The sequence below is a fragment of the Stomoxys calcitrans genome, chromosome 4 (assembly GCF_963082655.1).
Source record: "Stomoxys calcitrans chromosome 4, idStoCalc2.1, whole genome shotgun sequence".
Classification (NCBI taxonomy): Eukaryota; Metazoa; Arthropoda; class Insecta; order Diptera; family Muscidae; genus Stomoxys; species Stomoxys calcitrans.
The window spans coordinates 31,626,256-31,646,105 of record NC_081555.1 but is presented as its reverse complement, the minus strand read 5'-3'; the positions used below and the strand labels follow the sequence as shown (position 1 = coordinate 31,646,105).

Below are 19,850 nucleotides of genomic sequence, written 5' to 3'. Positions count from 1 at the left end.
TATTTTTCACCAATGGGAAGTTTTCCTTAAAAAGTCGGAAAATTTATCATCTTTAAATTAAGTTTGCTAATCTTTAACTCGAATCTTTAAAATTAAGACAAACATTTTTTCCGTGTATAATTAGAATAATTCTTGTCTAAATTGACTTGACATTTTGCTCTCAGACAAGAAAGGACAAATCCGATGGCTTATGCCACAAAATCGTTTTATACACATTATGAACTATTAACTATTTTCCAAATGATTGACTAAAAAATACTCACGCTAATTGCCACTCAATTTAGAGACTAAACACTATGCCAAAAAATTTGATTTATTACCATAAACAATTCATTGCTGCACACACGTACTCACACAGTGTAAATAATACCCACCTACTCACCTAGAACAAAAAAAAAAAAGTTCCAACAAACATATGCTATTCTCCTCATTAGATATGCAACAAGCTATTAGAACGACATTTATGTTCGTCGGTTATCTCTGGAAATTTGGGTATCGTTTACCAGGATTTGGGAAATTTACATGAGCTTTAAATTTTGTTTTATGTCATTTTAGCAGAATGCTCTAATCTTTCGGATATGTGGCGGTATTTCGTTGATGATGTACACTTCTCAACACATTTAAGAAAAATCAAAAACGAAAAAAACACACATGTAATTCCCATGAATGTAGCCGAGGTGTGTGTTTGTGTGTAAAACACACTCACACTATTCACACAACCGCATAGGCATTATATAGAGACAAGGATTTGTAGGTTACTTTGATGTTGAGAGTAGATCCCCGAAGATGTTCGCCATATTAAAGTTAACAACGAAACTGAGTATGTACGAATGCCAGAGTTGGTGATGATGAGACTATGCTCTGCTGCTGCTGCTGCTGATGATGATGGTGATGATGATGTCCAGCTTTCATTTCGCACATACTCAAATTCATGGCAAAGTGACTGCTAAATAAGCAGGATTTATCTTTTTCTACTATTTGTCTATGCGTGGCTGAGTGCGTGTTCGTGTGTGTGTGTTCAATTGTATTTTCGTTGATACGCACTTTGATTGGGCGACTGACTGTCAATTGGACTGAAGTTGGTCGGTCTCAGATGCCAGCTACGAAAAGTAGATTTAACGCGTCTTTGTTTTTTCCTATTAAAAGCATTTGATTGAGGCACCAGATGTCTCTGTCGCCATCAGCCAAGAAATGGCATAAAATTAAAACGCGCGCAACACTGTTTTATCGCCGAAATTGTGGCGATTAAATGGTGGCAGCTCTCAGCTTAGTGCTCTTTTAAGACGGAGAAGTTTTACATGTCAATAAGTGCGTACTGGTTGAATATATTGCTGGTGAAAAAAAGGGAGTGAGAGTTGTACAGGCAGAGGTTGTTGGATTGAAGAGCGTAAACAGCAGGGGTTTGTTTTTGGAGTTGGGTGGGGATTACCATATCTACTCTGGCAGAGTGCTGCTGTTTGTTCGTAGAAATGTATGCATGATTCATTTTCTTCACTTGAATGGTGGCGAAAAATCATCTTAAAGACCTTTTGGCTGACTTTGGTTAATTTGTGGCTTGAGAAATGCTAAAATGGCTTAGGCAAATTTAAATAGAATCGAATATATCTGCGAATGATTTACGATAACGTTGACGTGCTAAATGCCAATCGTTCGTATCGCACATTACATGTTAACACATCTGTGTGGGGAGAGCGTTTGCTTGTTTTTTTTTTTTTTTGTATTTTGTGCGAGCGAGCGTTTGTGTATGTGTTGTGCAGGCTTAGAGGTATTTGCTATACAGTGTTGCCAATATGACACAAAATGTAGACTTTTTCATATGAAAATGCCATAAAAACTTTAGGAGAATACCAAACTCAAAATGGGATAAAATTGTAACAAAAGGAAAATATTTTAACTTAAGAAACGGTCTGTAGCACTTTGTAAGTAACCATTTTGTTATAGAGTAGTCTATGAAAAAATTGCGCAATTTATGTGAGAAAACTCAAAGAAAACGACTTTAACCTTGATAGCAAAAATACAGGGACAGACGTAAAGATTGACAGACAGAGAGATGGACAGGCAGAGAGATGGACAGACAGAGAGATGGACAGACAGAGAGATTCCATCTACAGACAGAGAGATTGACAGACAGAGATATGGACAGACAGAGAGATGGGCAGACTGAGAGATAGACAGACAGAGAGATGGCCAGACAGAAATGGACAGACAGGGAGATGGACAGACAGATAGATGGAAAGACAGAGAGATGGACAGACAGATTGATGGACAGACAGATTGATGGACAGACACAGAGATGGGCAGACTGAGAGATAGACAGGCAGAGAGATGGAAGGGCATACAGCGGACGGACGGACATACAGACAGATGGACAGGCAGATAGACTGGCAAACATGGCTATTTCGAATCAGAAAGTAATTCTAACTAACGGTATACTTAACAATGGGTCTAGCTCTTTTTTCCTCGTAGCGTTCACAAATTCTTAAAGAACCACAGTAGTGGCGTAGAATATAACTAAGTTGTAAAACTATGTCGACTAGTGGGAGCATCGTTCATTTAGCCCATTCAGGTCTCCAGAATGACGAAAGGACTAAGGCCCTGGAGGGAATACAGGCATGGAAGAAAGTTTTCACCCATTATACTGTGTTTTCTCCTCACAGTTGCCGTACAGTGACACAAATGGTGTTTGAACGTCTGCACCTCCTCCTCGTCATCACAAACCCTGAAGAAGGCCGCCTCTTTCGACGCCAAAAACCTGAAGTGGCAATGAGTAGTCAGTGGTCTTATGTAAATTTAATTTCTGTAAGCTCTAGGAAGAGCAATTTTTATTTTATTTGGCTGAAAGACATTCAACAGAAGTGCCAAGTATGGTCCGAAACGGTCTTAAACCTGATATAGCTCCTATCTCCCGATTACATTTCTTGAGCCTCTGGAGGGCGCAATTTTTATCCGATTTCACTGAAATTTTGCACAATGACTTCTTCTATGACTTCCAACATATGTTGCAAATATAGCCTGAATCGGTCTAAAACCAGATATAGCTGAACTAGAACTAAACTACTCGATAAATTTCCCATGAACATTCTACTAAGGAAGAGGGATACTTCTCTCATATTAATGAGTGCAGTCCGATTAAAGTTTAAGCTCAATGATAAGGGGTTTCTTTTTTATGCCGAGTCCGAACGGCGTGCCGCATAGCGACACTTGGTAGAAAAATTTTAATATGGCAGGATACCTCACAAATGTAGCCAGCAGGGGACAGCCACCGCTGAAAATTGTTCTGATGTTCACGCCGGGACTTGGCGTCATAGGCGAACATGCTAACCTCTGCGCCACGGTGGCCTCACCTAGAGGTCGTAGCTTTTGTTTGTTTTGGATGAAGTTTTGCACAACAGTTTCTGCTAAGACTTTCAACATACCTGACTTGATATAGCTCCCATATAAATCGATCTCACGATTTTACTTCTTGAGCTCATATTGATCGAAATTCTTATCCATTTTGCTTGAATTTTTGCACAATGACTTCTACTATGGTCTCCAATATCCAAACCAAGTATGGCCGGAATAGTTTTATAAGCTAACATAGCTCCAAAAGCATCTTATCCATTATACTTTTGTATGGCTATAAAGAGATATCGGGCAGAGAACTTGACAAATGCCATCAATCCATGGTGGAAGGTATAAAAGATTCGGCCCGGCCGAAGTTTGCACGTTTTTACTTGTTTCTGATGTTCTCGCTGAGATTTGAACCCGTTCAGGGTCAAAGGCAGATTTACTAATATCTCTCTGAAAGTCGCTGCATCCGTCCAGAAGACTCCAGCCCCAGTGCCCTCATCCTTGCTGACAGTAGGTCCAAGGAAAGCCGGGGTGCCCGCAAACCAGAGGGCCGTTTCCGGAAAAGCGACTTCCACACCAACAAAAAATAACTGCCCTCGTACATAAACCGTAGCGCCGCATATAACATGACGTTCGGCAGCATCGCCATCCACCAGCAGAAAAGAAGAATGTGAAAATTTGTGAAGAGCCAGATTTCTCACTCCCTCTGTAAGGGCGTTCTTCATTGGCACACACTCAGCAAGGATCTAAGATCGAGTACTGCATTTAGAGCTTCTCTTGGTGCTCCGTCGTGATGTAGATATCAGCGCCGCGGTGGTATCTTGCACCTTCTCGAGCAACCTGCAGGGGGCAAAGTTGTGCAGAGTCTTATGCCACACCATACATCCATAGGTCAGAATCACTCAAACCACCCCCGTAAACTTTCAGTGTATCGGCCGAAACCCCCAACTCCTTCTTATCGAGTAGGACCCATTCTGTCCCCTTTTGACCCTATACTCTAAGTTCCTTCTGCAGTTTAGTCTCTGACCAAAAATCACATTCATTCCCTGTTTCATTAAGAATTAAGAGATACTTCTCTCATGTCAATGATTGCATTCCAATTCAAGTTTTAGCTCAAAGATACGGGCCTCCTTTTTTATGCCGAGTCCAAACGGCGTGCTGTTTTTTAGGGAAGTTTCAGATACCTCACAAATATCGCCAACATTTGTAAGGTGATAACCACCTCTGCAAAAATGTTTTTCTGATGTTCATGCCGGGATTTCAACCAGTGGTTCTGCTTCATAGACGAACAAGTTTACCTCTGTGCCACGGTAGCCTCCCTGATTGAGTTTTATAATATCAGAGAGGAATCCACCATGACTTTCACTCTCTCAGTCTCAAAAGACCTGAGAATCCTATTGATAACCAGAAGCTACAAAGAGGGGAAACCCCATACTTGCTGAGTTCCTCTAGTTACAATCTTTTTAATCTTACCCTCCGTCAGTGATGAGTTGTTAGTCTGGCGTAGTGATCGAAGCGGTGTCTTTTTCGCCGGCAGCGCGGTATTGAAAATTCCAAACGGCGGTTAGATAAAATTTTTATTTTTCGCAGATTTATCGTTACATTTTTGTCGTACTGCCACCGAGTTGCGACATGAGTAGAGCACCGGCGCAATACCCTGCACCTCCTCTTTCTCCAGGATCAGCCGAACTACAGCAGTGAAAATCCAGTTTCCAATTCCTGCCCACTGAGTTGCGACATGAGTAGAGCACATTCAGTCCCCGTTTGACTCTCTTCTCAACGTTCCTTCTCCAGTTCAATTTCTGGTCAAGAATAACGCCCAGGCATTTAGCCTTCGGAAAAAGTGGCAGCTCCACTCCATTAAGGATCGGTTCACTTAACTCGCCATATATCCGAGTTACATACTGCAAAAAGTAGGAGGAAGTAGCCCAATTTAAGTACTGTTACGGTTTAATGCCAATGTGGCGTATGATTGACAATCACAATGAGATTATTGTGAATTATACGTCACCCAGTGTTAGGTAAGATAGCTTTATTTGTTTAAATGCGGTTACGGTTTAATTTCTATGTGGCGTATGATTGACAATCAAAATGAGACTATTGTGAATTATATATCAATCTATTGTAGGTGTAAAATGTGTCATTGTCATTTGGTTTGGAATATTCTATGTCGGTATATCGACATCTGTTACTCCGTCCAAAGACATATGACTTCTTGAGCATCTACTACATGGTTTGTATACAGCGATGTGGAATGTGATATTGTGGAAGGATGTGATTTGAATAAAGCTGGTTTTTATTTTCTCCCCCAAAAAAAACCCAATCATGGCAACCCTATTGCTTTAGGCCACTTGCTTTGTGTATTACGATGAGTGTTCGGCGAGACAAAAATTTCCCCCGTCCTAATTGAGATACAAACAGAGAGCGTTTGAGCATAGACGTGTGGTGAAGAGTGCCCAAGAGAGAGAGAGAGAGTAAAGGCGAGAGCGAGAATAAGGCAAGAATACGAGTGACATTTTATTAGGCCAAATGTGGTGTACATATTATAAGTAGTATACAACAAAAGTAGTTAACGTTTAGTTTTATATTATCCTTTGAAGTCTGCGGATGTAATTGTAGAATTAAAAAAGAAGAACAACGCACAAAACCTATATCTTTACCTATACACAAAAAAACAAGAAAAAAATTTCACTCTCATACATACATACCTACAAACAGAATTGAAACTGAAATTGGAAAAAAAAAATTCAAAAAAAGAAAGAAAGAAAAAAAAAACGCAAAAACCCCAAAATATTCGAATTGTTAACTAAGAAAAAAAAATGTTCTAGAGTTTTGTATTAAATCTTCTATGTGAAAGAGAGAAAAGAAAAAAACTATGACAATATTTTCATGTTAAATATTGCCCCTTTTTTGAATGTGAATGTGTGTGGTGTATGTGTTTTCTTTTGCATGGTGCTTACAGACAGTGGTTTGAATTTTTGTGCTGGTCATAAATTCCTGTAGGAATCGCCTAAAACGTTTCGCTTGCGTCGGGGTGCTACGCAAAAAGATTTTTTTCGTTACATGTGTGAACACAACAAATGGAGAATAATAAATTACATAATAACGGAGTGAATAATACCAAATTGAAAGATAGTCACAAAAATAGTAATTGGTACTATAAGAAAATTTTATGAATTCAATGTACGTATAATAATATCATATATCATATGTAAATATATGTATAAACATATATGCCTATTATTTTCTGTTTGGGACTAGTCTATGCTATCCCTTTAACCTTTTCGTAATAGTATGTGTGTTTTATATTGCCTTAAGTTTTTTTAAATTCCTGTTTTTTGTGAAAATATGTTTTTTATACCATTGGCCTTTTTTTCTTATGGCTCCTCTGGATACATATCAGATTTGGGGTTTTTTTTTTGCAAAATTCGCATTGTCAATGTCGGGGAGGAGACGACGACGTACTATAGTGAATCAAAGCTTATTCACCTCCACCATTACCATGGGAGCTTTGGCTCCTAACGGAGTATTTGCTGGAAACTACTGAAAAACAAACAAAAACACAGTATGAGTATCAGTTAAGTTCTGTTAACTCTCTTACCTTTGTCTTGCTCTCACTCTCCCTTGTTATAGGCACTGAGATTGTCTCTCACACACATAGGTGCCTATCGTTGCCGCCATGGAATTTTTGGTTGTAATATGTTGAGGTATATTTTAAAATTTTTTAATTTGTTCGCAAAATGTTCCCCAAAATGTTTAAATAAAAGAAACTGTAATAAAAAAGAAAAGATAAGTAAACGAAAATAAAACATGAAATTAAATGAAAATGAAAAAAAAAAATGAAATAAAAAAAAAATAAAATAAATTAAAAAAAACACAAATTAGAAAAAGATAAAATATATATAAAAAATAAGAAATAAAACTCATAAAACAATAAAACAAAAAATATAAAAAAAATTATAAAAAATAGAATAAAATAAAAAACAATAAATATAGAAGATAAAATTATTAATAAAATTAATAATGAAAGAAAATAAAAAAAAGTAAAAATAAAATAAAAAAATTAAAAGTTAAAAAAAAAGAAATTAAAATAAAAATATAAAATATAAAATAGAAGTAAGAAAAAAATAAAAAAATGTAATAAAAAGAAATAAAATAAAAAAGAGCGCAAACAAACAGAATAAAAAATCTTATATAGAAAAAATAATTTGTGTTTGTTTGTATGTATGTATGTTTAGTATAGATTCAAAAAAGGCTGAACCGATTTTCTTGAAATTTTCACAGATGGTTCAAAATGATCCCGTGGTGAAATAGTTACGACGATTGGCATAAATACCTTCTCAGACAGCCATGCAACCATTAAATCCCTGGAGAATGTATTTCTGAACACAAAAACCGCCCTCGACTGCCGCGGATCTCTCAACGAGATGGCTGAACAGTTCAAAATTTACCTGATCTGGGTGCCGGGCCACAGAGATATCTCAGGGAATTGTAAAGCGGAAGAGCTTGCGAGACTAGGATCTACCTTATGTGGGTATGCCTCTAGCGACATGTAAGCTAAGTTTTCGGGACCAGGCCTGAAGGACAACGAATGATAGATGGCCACAAAGTGGGGGCTGTGAGCATTGCAAAACTATGTGGCCTATTCTAGACTTGAAGAGTTCTACTGCTTTGCTGTCACTTGCTAGAACTTACTTCACTTTAATTGGCTATGACAGAATATTTGTTCCACTAGCCGAACGCAGAATAGCGTTCCAAGCGTCTCGATCTTCTGCGCTCATTCTAAAATCTCTGACACCAAGTTTCGAGGTGTCTCCCACAACTTGATCTTTCCATCGGGCTTTTGGTCTTCCCGGTTTGCATATACCACCGTGTTTGCCTTCAAATTACTTATTTGCGGGAGCTTCTTCATCCATTCTGGCAACATGACCTAGCCAACCCAGCCGTTGTATTTTCGTCAAGCACCTCATAGAGCTCGTAGTTCATACAATGCCTCTATTTTCCATTAACGCAAACTGATCCCTATATTTTACAAAGAATCTTTCTCACAAACACTCCAAGCATTGCCTCGTTTGCTTTCACAAGTACCCATGCCTCGGAACCATATAACAACACAGGTAGTATCAGTGTCTTGTATAGTGTAATCTTTGTCTGTCGAGAGGCGGCCTTGTTTCTAAACTGCTTACTTAATACAATGTAGTATCTGTTTGCAAGTATTATTCTTCACTTTACATCAAAACTTGTGTCATTCGTTTCGGTTACGGCGGTGCCGAGATAGATAAAGTTGCTGACTATCTCAAAGTTGTGGTTCCCAACTTTCTCCATTTTTTTATATGCTCGGATGTATAAGGCGTTTTGGGAGTTGATATCACCCATTTCGGTTTATCTCCATTGACTGCCAGATCCATTTTCATTGACTCTCTTTCGACACTTCCAAAGGCTGCAGTTACTACTTCTGGTGACCGATCTATGATATCGATGTCGTCGGCATAGGCGAGTAGCATGTGTTCTCTTGTGATTAGTGTGCCACATCTATTCACATCTGCACCTCGTATAATTTTCTCCTGCAGGATATTAAAGAGTTCACATGGTAGGCTGTCCTTGTCTAAAACCTCGTTTGGTATTAAATGGTTCGGAGAGATTTTTTCCTATTCTTACTGAGGGAAGTGTATCAGCAAGTGTCATCCTGCAGAATCTTATTAATTTTGCAGGCGTACCAAACTCAGACATGGCTCGAAATACCTTTGATCGTATAGGGCTATCGAAAGCGGCTTTGTAGTCAACAAAGCCAAGTTAGACGTTGATTTGTCCTTCTTGAGTCTTATCCATGATTTGGCGCAGTGTGAATATCTAGTTTAAGGTGAATTTACCAGTTCTAAAGCTGCATTGATAGGGCCCAATTATCTCATTGACTTTAGGTTTTAATCTTTCACGCAGTACGCTCGAGAGTATCTTGTATGCAATGGGGAGGAGACTAATTCCTCTGTAGTTGGCACATTTCGTCTTGTCTCCCTTTTTTGTCTACGGGACATAGTATGTTGAGGTTCCAATCATCGGGTATGCGTTCTTTCAGTCAGATTGCGCAGACAAGCTGATGCATATGCTTTGTCGCCTCCGGTCTTAAATAGTTCAGCGGGTAACCCGTCGGCTCCTGCTGCCTTGTTGTTCTTCAGTCAGGTCACTGCTTCTTAGACTTCATTCAGACTAGGAGGTAAACATTCTATACAATCATCAGGGATTGGTTCTGCGGTACCCTCTTCGTCGCCATCGTTGGACACTAGCAGTTGGGTAAAATTTTCTTTCCTTGTCCTCGTCATGCAATCTGTGTCAGACCAGGTTTCCTTCTTTGGATATGCCTGCACCAAAGCCATCGGTTTTCTGTTTGATTTTTTGGTACAATTTCCGTACTTCATTCTGACTCCTATACATCTCGATTCGTTCACACTCACGACTTTCCATTTCCTTTTTCTTTCTGTCCTTTCTGGAGCTCCAAGTTCCAATCTGTGTGGTGCTCATAGTTATTCCGTGTCGGGCGATCGGTTTTTATGGGAGCTATATTAATTTTTCAATCAATTTGAACTATACTTGGCACAGTTATTGGAATTCATTACAAAACGCTTTGTGCAAAATTTTATCCAAGTTTTGAATTGGGACCTTTAGTGTCTCAAAAAGTAAAATCATGAGATCGGTTTATATGGCAGCTATATCAAAACATGGACCGCTTTGCCCCATTTACAATCCCAACAGACCTACTGTAGTGTGTTTGTCTTATGACCACCGACGTAGCCTTTTACAAGCTCAAAAGTCTAATCAAAAGATCAGTCTTTATGGACGGATGTTTGTTGAAAGTCTACACATGTGTCCCATCTACTTACGGATGTTGTGGTGTTCAAAATCTTTTCATCAACAACAGCGATGGGCAAATAAACACATACTATAGCACAATAGTGTGTATGTGCACATGAACATAAGCTTGCGAGTTTAAAAGTAATTTGCATATGTATGTGTGTACCCATCACTGCTGTGCATGCCTCAAATGTCAAATAGGAATAAACATAATTTGTTTGGTTTTGGATTAATGCCCACATGGCGTATGATTGCTGATCACGTCAAGGTTATTGTGAATTATACGTCACCCTATGACAGATAAAGGAAAATTGCTAGGATTGCGTTTGGTTTGGAATACATTGAAACATGGTTTTGAGATGCATAAAAGTATGTTATGATTTAATACCGACGGGGCGGTATTATTGATCACAACAAGGTTATTGTGAATTATACGTCACCATGTGTTAGATATAAGAAAAGTGCTAGGATTATCATTTGGTTTGAAATAGGCCCTTATATTGACTTGAGATCCCATAAAATCAGGATTCACTTAAGAAGGCTAAGCCAAGCAATCAGAAGGCTAAGTCATGCTTTTGTTTACGTTTTTCTTACTCTTGCAATGTGTGTTCATATTCAGTTTCAAGTTGAATCAATAAAATATGCAAAACTTAAACATTCAAGCCGTATTTTATATAGATGTGATTAAAAAGAAAGAAACGTTGCGTGGATGTGCAATACGGTGCATTTTGTCAGAGAAAAATAAATTCTACTTACATTTATTATCATTCACAATAACCATATTAAGGCAATCTTAATGATATTCATAGGGCCCATCCACTTTATGTTTTCGTCAGTTATTTAACTTTCTTTTTTAAGATGTCCATCGCATTTGTCTATCTCCAGACTTAATTTGTCATCTGTTTATGTTGAATGAGAACTTCTGGCATACGTTTCAATATAATAGCATAGCAAGTATGATTCATAACAAGTAAAAGCGTGTTCTCCAAGGGGAAGTAAAAGCTTTTGGTCGTTTGTGAAAAGAGTGAAGGGTATCTGCTCGGCTGTCCCGAATCTGATTAAAGACAACCAGATATTCACTGACCCGTTGATAAGGCTAACCTGCTGGCTGACATGTTTGTGGGAAATTCTTCCCTACCGAAAAGCGATCAACCACTCTTCATTATTGAAGACGTATCTTGTTCCATGCCTCAGATATATTTTCGAACAAGTGGAGAAATCCCCGGGCCCGGATGTCATATCTTCACTTGTTTTATGCAAGTGTACTTCGACCCTCGCTCGTCCTTTACGTTATCTTTTCAACCTTGCTTACCATGAGGGTGTTTTCCCGGCGCGTTGGAAGATAGCGAACTTGCAGCCTATCCCCAAGAAGGGTGAAGCAACCGACCCTGCGAATTACCGACCAATAGCGTTATGCTCAGCGCTTTCCAACTTTCCAAGGTTATGGAGAGCATGGTCAATTACCATGTTGTGGGATACTATGGGTACAATGGTCTTCTTAGCGACCGACAATATGGGTTCCGCAGAAATCGCTCCACGGGTGACCTGATGGCATTCCTGTCTGAATGTTGTAGTCGCTCTATTCACCAGTTCGTTGAGAGTACGGTCGTGGCTCTGGATATCTCCAAGGCATTTTATAGGATTTGGCACGGTGCACTCTTTTCAAGGCATATCGCTTTTGGTTTCGGTAATAACTTCACTCAATTTATATCGAGTTTTCTCAGAGATCGCACTTTAAGAGTTGTTGTAAATGGGTTCTCATCTGATGAATATAAATTGATCGCAGGAGTACCACAAGGCTCTCTCTTTTCTCCCTCTCGTTTTCTTATTTTCATTAACGATCTACTGGGTTTGACTTTGAATCCGATCTACTCGTTCGCGGATGACAGTAACCTCTGCCATTTATTTTCATTCGACCTTAGGCCGAGTCTTCGAGAGATTCGAGACAGGAGGCGGATTATGTAGTTAACATTCTGCTGGGATTTGCTGGCCATTGCTGAGTGGGGTTGAATGAACAGAGTGGCTTTTAATGTACGCAAAACGCAGTGCTATTTGTTGTCCCACAAATGATTCACTGATACTTTAGAATCGCCAATTCTATCGACGGTGTAGATATCAAGCAGTCACAGGCTCTTGATCTTCTTGGCATAAAGCTTTAATGTGATGTCTGTTGGTCAAAACATGTATTCGAAGTGTCAAAGGAAACATTCCAGTGCTTGGGGTTTCTGAAGCGGTGTAAGAAATATTTCACTCCCTCTGATCTTCTTAATATCTACACTACGTGTATCAGGCCGAAGATGGAATAAAACTCGCATATATATAGGCCGTAGCTCCAAAATCATCACAGGAACTGCTTGACCGTGTCCGGGCGTTGGTGTTGATAGAAGATGGTAGGGTATCCAAATCTATTGTTTCCCTTGAACATCGTGAAAATGTGGGTTGTGTGGCGCTGTTCTATCGATTCTTCCACGGTGTGTGTTCTTCGGAAATCAGTCTTCTGATTCCTGACTTGAGTTTGTTTGTCAAAAATAAATATTTTCGAGAAGCTAGCAACGGATTGTAATCGGTTGGCCAGCGGATCGAACCATGCACTACCGAGAGAATTATACTTGATGTGGCTGTTGGAGACCAAAGTGCAATTCATTGTGGCCATTCATTTCAAATCGGATAAGAATTGCGCCCTATAGTGGCTCATGAAATAAAATCGGGAAATCGGTTTATATGGGAGCTATATCAGACTGTAACCCGATTTAGACCATACTTAGCACAGCTTTTGGAAGTCAAAACAAACCATTTCATGCAAAAATGAAGATGCGAGATCGGTTTATATGGGAGCTATTTTAGGTCATCGCAGATTTGGGCCTTACTTGGCATTGTTGTTGATGGTCAAATCCAAGAACTTTGTGCTAAATGTCAGCCAAATTGGATAATAATTGCGCCCTCTAGCGGGTCAAGAAGACAAGACACGAGATCGGTTTTTATATGAGAGCTATATCCGGTTATGAACCATACTTAGCACGGTTGTTGGAAGCCAAAATTAAAAACCTGGAGCAAAATGCCTATCAGCCAATTCGGATCAGAATTGCGCCCCCTAGAGGCTTATAAAATCGAGTTTTAGTTATATATAGGCGCTATATAGAACGGTAATTTTTCATCCGATTCCTATGAAATTTAGACAAAAAGGTTTAGAGGGTTACGAAAACGCACTGCTTCAACTTTCATCAAAATCGGATGAAAAATGCTCCTTTTATGATCTCAATACTCTAGATTGGGAGATCGGTCTATATGGCAGATATATCTAAATATGGTCCAATCTAGACGATGTTCGAAACAAAGGTGTAGAGGTCTATCAAAACTCACTGTTTCAAATTTCACCCAAATCGGATGAAAAATTCTTCTTTTATGAGCTCAATACTCTATATCGGCAGATCGGTCAACATGGCAGCTATATCTATATATGTTCCGATCTGGACGATATTCAACAAAAAGGTTTACATATTATTTTTAATTCCTTTTTGTTTTGGGTAGGAGGGGCGGAGTGAGATTGCCCTCTGACACATCCTCTCATTTGTGTACAATATGTTCTCAGTCGTCCTACATGACAGTTTGGTGTTGTGTATGTTGGGAGGAAAGGTTCGGCCCTAGGACACCTTAAACCAAATTCTTAAAAAAAAGATGTGTACTCAATTTCCAAATACCTTTCAATTCATACCCATGCTTTTAAATGTCTTTCATAACCATATTGCCCAAAGGGGTAAAGTGTCCTGTTGGGGTGTTTTTGGGGGTGGGGGACCTCCCCAAACACTTAGGTGACATTTTTTTTACCAAGTTCGTACTCTACTCTCAAATATCTTTCATTTGATACGCATATTGTCCCAATCGGCAAACATGTCCGTTCGGTTGGGTTTTGGGATGGGGCTTCCCCCCAGATTATTTAACCCCTAAATTTTATACCAACTTCGTGTTTTGGGGTGCTATAGGTAGCACACAAAATTTCGCTTGAATCGGTGCAATCATCTCCGAGATCTGACGTTTTTTAAAATTGGAGTAAGAAGGAGGGTCCGACGGTTAAGTGTCCTGTTGGGGTGTTTTGGGGGTGGGGGACCTCCCCAAAACCTTAGATGAAATTTATACACCAAATTCGTACTCTACTCTTAAATACCTTTCATTTGTTAGCCATATTGTCCCAATCGGCAAACATGTCCGTTCGGGTGGGTTTTGGGATGGGGCGTCCCCCAGGTTATTTGTCCCAACGTTTTATACCAACTTCGTGTTTTTGGGATACTATAAGGTGGCACACAAAATTTCGCTTGAATCGGTGCAACCATCTCCGAGATCTGGCGTTTGTGAAAATTGGGGTGGGGGTGAGGGTGATGATCCGTCTGTGTTACTATTATGCCTAAAAAAAAAATTTTAAAAATTTTTCACTATGTTCAAGGTGGCAACACTGACGCTTGATATTTTTTTATATTCACCACAGTGTGGAAAAAGGTTTTCATTCATCATGCGCATCACCTTACTCAACAAAAGTGAGAGAGTGAAAGTAACTGTTAAGAAGGGTGGGGTGGGGGGAGGCATTCATACATTCACTCACTCACTCAGGCAGGCAGGCACACGTTCATGACCATACACTGAGTGAGGACGACGACCACACTGTTAGCCAATGACTTGCTGACGACTGCGGCAACGACTACATACACAACAAATTTCGGTGGATCCTTGTTTCATTATTTGCAATAACATAAAATCAAATTGATTAGTAAAAAAAGGCTTTAGAAAAATAATTAAAAAAAAAAACCTTAAAATATTTAATTAAAAGTTAAATATGTTATAAAAAAATTAAACAGCATAAAATTTATACATTATACGCATTACATGTTATAAAGCCTAAGTGAGAGAAGCCATCAATTGATACATAATTTTTTGAAAAACAAATAAAAAAGTAAAACAAAGTAATTTCAAATAACAGAAAACAATTCCATAGAAAAAAATCTCAAACTTATTTGAAATGTGTGCCAAAGTGAAAAGTTTCCCAGTGATGTTGGCTTTGTAAAGATGTCAAAGTAACTTTCTTGGAAGTAAGTGGCAATATTGTGGTGACAGTCTGCATTGAAAAAGAAAAACGAGAAAAATGAGAAAAACATAAAATATTCTTACAAATGCCTATACATGACGGACTACTACATAGCTTAACAAACATATCCCATCGTGCATGCCTATACTCTTGACAAAATACACACAGACACAGGAGCAAGCACAAACACACGTAGCATCAAATATCAGGCAAACAGCCTTCAGCATTAACAACACCATCATCATCGCCATCGCCATCACCAACAGTTCAGTTCAGTGTTACCCACATACCTTTGGTGTTTGCTTGTAGCGCGACAACGACAAAGACGAGCGACACGCTCGTGTCAGGGTCTACTCACCACACTCGTGGCTCTGTGTCTCGTTTGTCCGTTCGTTCTTTCGTTCATTCGGTCGGTAGGTCGTTCGTCTCTCATTTCGACCGTTGGTGACCCCCGTTATTGCAAATTCCCCACTCGGCAATTTCCTTGCAAATGTTTCCGTTGTTTTTTTTTTCTCTTGTTCTTGTTCTTCTGCTGCTTACAATTACCATACTCTTAGAACGTTCGTCGGAAATATCCATTCTGCTATGGCACACATACACCAGTGGCATGGCAGTGTGGCAGCATCTTTTCTCAGTCAAGTAACGCTATGGAGATGTGAACAAAAACGTACTCTGACAACGGCGACGACAAAGACAACAGCAGGCAGCTGCCACAAAGAAAAAACGATGTAGTAGAAGAAACGACACACACACACACACCCAAACACACATATCACTCGTGTGTGTCGTCGACTATGAACATTTAGGTGCGAAACTCATTTAAACATTGCCTCCTTCACTGTCATTTTGCTGCATGGTTGGCCATTTGATAAGTTTTTGCCGCTGGCAAATCGTGTCAGTAGAAGGTGTCATCCAAAAGACAGGCCTTTAACTTGACAAGGCCTGTAATTTGAGATTCACACAAAAAAATATTGAAGTGAAATGAAATGAAATGAAAAGGAAAGTAGTCTTTGGTGCCACTGGCTTTTACACTTACACCCATAGACACTCAAAGCACTCGAAAGCTCGTAAGTAAACACAAGAAAGACAGAGGCGCCACTTGCATGCTCACCTCATCTCACTTCACCGGCTCATAATTAATTGAATCACATCCTATTAATGTCCCCCATGAGCCTCTTAATTAATTATATAATTTGAAATTGATTTCTTGGTTACACAAAGAGCTTCCTTTTTGTTGTTGTTGTTGTTGTTTTTTGTATGTGACAACTGTTGTTGTGTGCTATGGCCCTTGCTAGAACACACGCACACACAGTGGCAGAAAAAGAAGATGGCCTTTTTATTGGCCGGCCTTCATGCCAATGCAAGAAACGAGTTTACCTAGGCTTTTTTTAAGCAGCAATTCGAAATGCTTTTACATCTTAAATTTTATTACCTTGTTTTTATGGCAAAGGAATAATAAAATTTTCTTTTAATGCCAGTTTTTGTACTTTAAGTAATGAAATTGTAAAAATAGTCTGTCTGTTAAACACTTGCAAAAAAATTCTTAAGGTATGGGAAAAAGTTACTGTAGCACATTTTTTTTTGGGCCATAAAATTAGAGCTAATGAATGTTTTGCAACCAAATTATTTATTTGGGAGTTGCAAATAAAAATTAATTGGTATTTTAGTACGCTGGCAAGGGAAGTTGGTTAAGACAAGCTATGATGGCAAAAATTGAAAGTTAAAGTTACCCCTCACGGGATAACTATGAGCACCACACAGGCTGGAACTTTGAGCTTCGATCTGTGTGATGTTCATTTTTATCACTAAGCTGCGAGCTACCGTGTGTGATGTTCATTGTTATCACTAAGCTGCGAGCTCCCGGGCGCGTCCACTGGTTGCGGATAATGAAATGCTCCCTACGGAGTAGCTGCAATTGCAGTCGCAGACAATCAGCGGTATCGAGCGGAGAGTCTCAATGAGAGGCCGGGCGGCACCAGCACTTGCACAAATACTGAGTGCCTATGATGCTCGATATGACAAGGCGAGTTATTGGCGCCTTTAAATAACCAATGGTCATCATGTTACTGCGGCGATAGGTCCTTTGGGCTGGAATCAGCTTGCTCACCTATAGGAATTAGACGAGTATCGCCACCTTCACTATAGACATGTGGCTACAACAACAACTTGTTGCCGTGCAAAAAGACTTATCTTACAAATTAACTTTTTGTTGCATAAACCAATTATTGATTGTTATCCTTGGAAAATTGGTCTCAACTCAAATGGAAGCAGTCTTTGCCGAATCTTTTTTGGAAAATAATTTGTACACAACCATAACACTCAAAATTTGCATATTTCACAGACAAGAGCCAGACCAGAGTTGCCATAGGTTAATTTTTCAAAACCAATGAAATTTGAGAAGTTATTATACCCTCCACCATAGAAAAGGGGTATACTAATTTCGTCATTTTGTTTGCAACACATCGAAATATTGATCTGAGACCTAACAGAGTATATATACTCTTGATCCTCTTGTTGACTTTTTGAGTCGATTTAGCCATGTCCGTCCGTCTGTCAAAAGCACGCTAACTTTCGAAGGAGTAAAGCTAGGTGCTAGGAATTTCGCATAAATACTTCTAATTAGTGCAGGTCGCTTGGGATTGTATATGGGCCAAATATGTCCATGTTTTGGTATAGCTCCCATATAAACCGATCTCGGATCTTCACTTCTTGAGTCGCTAGAGGGCGCAATTATTATACGATTTGGCTGAAAATTTACCCGAAGTGTTTTATTTTGATCTTCAATAACTCTGCCAAGTTTATTTCAAATCGATTTATAACCTGATATAGCTCCCATATATACCGATATCGGATCTTGACTTCTTGAGCCTTTAGAGGGCGCATTTCTTTCCGATTTGGCTGAATGAAGTGTTTTGGTTTGGATGAAGTGTTTTGGTTTGACCATCAGCAACTCTGCCAAGTATGTTCCAAATCGGTTAATAACCTGATATAGCTCCCATATTAATCGATTTCGGATCTTGACTTCTTGAGCCGCCAGATGGCGCAATTTTTATCCGATTTGGCTGAAATTTTGCATGATGTGGTTTGGTTTGACCATCAATAACTCTGCCAAATTTGGTTCAAATCTATTTATAACCTGATATAGCTCCCATATAAACCGATTTCGGATCTGGACTTCTTGAGCCGCTAGAGGGCGCAATTATTATTAACCGATATGGCTGTAATATAGCATGAAGTGTTTTGGTGTGCCTAGGTTCGGCCAGGATTCGAACCTAGGCACACGACCAAAGAAGAAGCGCAAAGGAATGAATGGAAAATTTTCTATAAAAAATTTTTGAGAAATTTTCTAAAGATTAGGTTGAAAAGAGGGTGCGGATAAGCCAGTAATCGGCTTGTTGTGCGCCCTAAAACCTAAAAATTTACCTCGAAAAAGAAAATTTTAGGTTAGGAATTCCGAGGTACTTACAAAATCCTTAATTGTTTTCCATACCACTCACTTAAGTTGGTTTATGGCGCGTGTGCGCGAAAGCGCGTCAATGACATAGGAAATGCTACAACGTCTCATCTTCCACACATGCCCTACACATCATTTGCCGCACCGATTTTGCATAAGTTAGCTCGTAGTCCTATGTGTCCCATGATGATACCAAAAGCTTTACTGACCTCATTCTTACTTCCTTACAGTAATAGTCTCGTCCTCTCACGATCCCGATCACCCCATAGGATTTTCGCCGTCCTACCAACTATTTCGCTGTTCCGCATTGTTACATGCGCATTCGTCGGCCACGCCCTTAACTCGGACTGCTTCGACCCGAAAGGCTTCGGGTTAACCAAATTAATTGACGACAGTCCTCTGGCCTTCACTGCCAAATCGTCTGCCCTTTCATTTCCCTTTACTCCGTTTTGGCCCGGTACCCAGACAATGCGGATTTTGTCATCCTGAGAGAAGGCCTTAATCTCCTTCTAACACTACAACACTGTTCATGAACTTACCATCCTGGTTGTTATTGTCCTTATGGCCATTTTACTGTCCATAAAGATGTTCACACTCGACGTCCTCGCGTTAGCATCATACCACTTCACGCATTCCGTGATCGCCCGGATCTCCGCCTGCATGACCGTATTATGGTCAGGCAGTCTAAAACATATCTCAGTCCTTGGGTTCTCAATGTGGACCCCAGGCCCACTCTGTCCTCTAGCTTTGATCCATCCGCGTAACATGATTTTCCAGATGGCAATACTAGGGTTCCGTCAGTCCAAGACTGTGCCGCTGGCAGCAGTGCCTCACAGTCGTCCTCAAGTGTCGTCTCAGGTATCCGATCGGACACCTCTCTCTTTCTCCAGGTTTCCTTTCGTCGCCTCGATTATACCGCGATGGCATGAGCTGCTCCCATCCTCAATCCATTCTCCCTTCGCCTTAAGTCTTATAGCCACAGTTTATAGCCACATTTAATCTGTATGTCAATGGGTCGGATATCGAGAATATCCTAGTGGGCGTGGTCCTCATCGCTCCGCCTATGCCAAGACAACATGTTCTCTGAACTTGTTGTAGGGTCCTAACGTTGCACTTTTTCTCCATAGCAGTCCACGAAACTAC

The 19,850-nt window shown here is 39.7% G+C and overlaps 1 protein-coding gene across 9 annotated transcripts in view; it reads left to right on the top strand.

Moving 5' to 3' along the window:
• LOC106083902 (syntaxin-binding protein 5) overlaps positions 1–19,850 on the top strand; it is a 152,644-nt gene that overhangs the window by 27,403 nt on the left and 105,391 nt on the right. For 3 of the 9 annotated variants that reach the window (XM_059368269.1, XM_013247201.2, XM_013247202.2), the window contains exon 1: positions 5,907–6,516. The exons of 2 other annotated variants lie outside the window; for them this stretch is intronic. The gene's annotated coding sequence lies outside the window, so the exon portion shown is untranslated. Of the gene's footprint in view, positions 1–5,901; positions 6,517–14,822; positions 15,258–19,850 lie in introns of those variants that run through there. 4 more of the 9 variants (XM_013247200.2, XM_013247195.2, XM_013247199.2 and 1 more) reach the window with 3 other exon arrangements.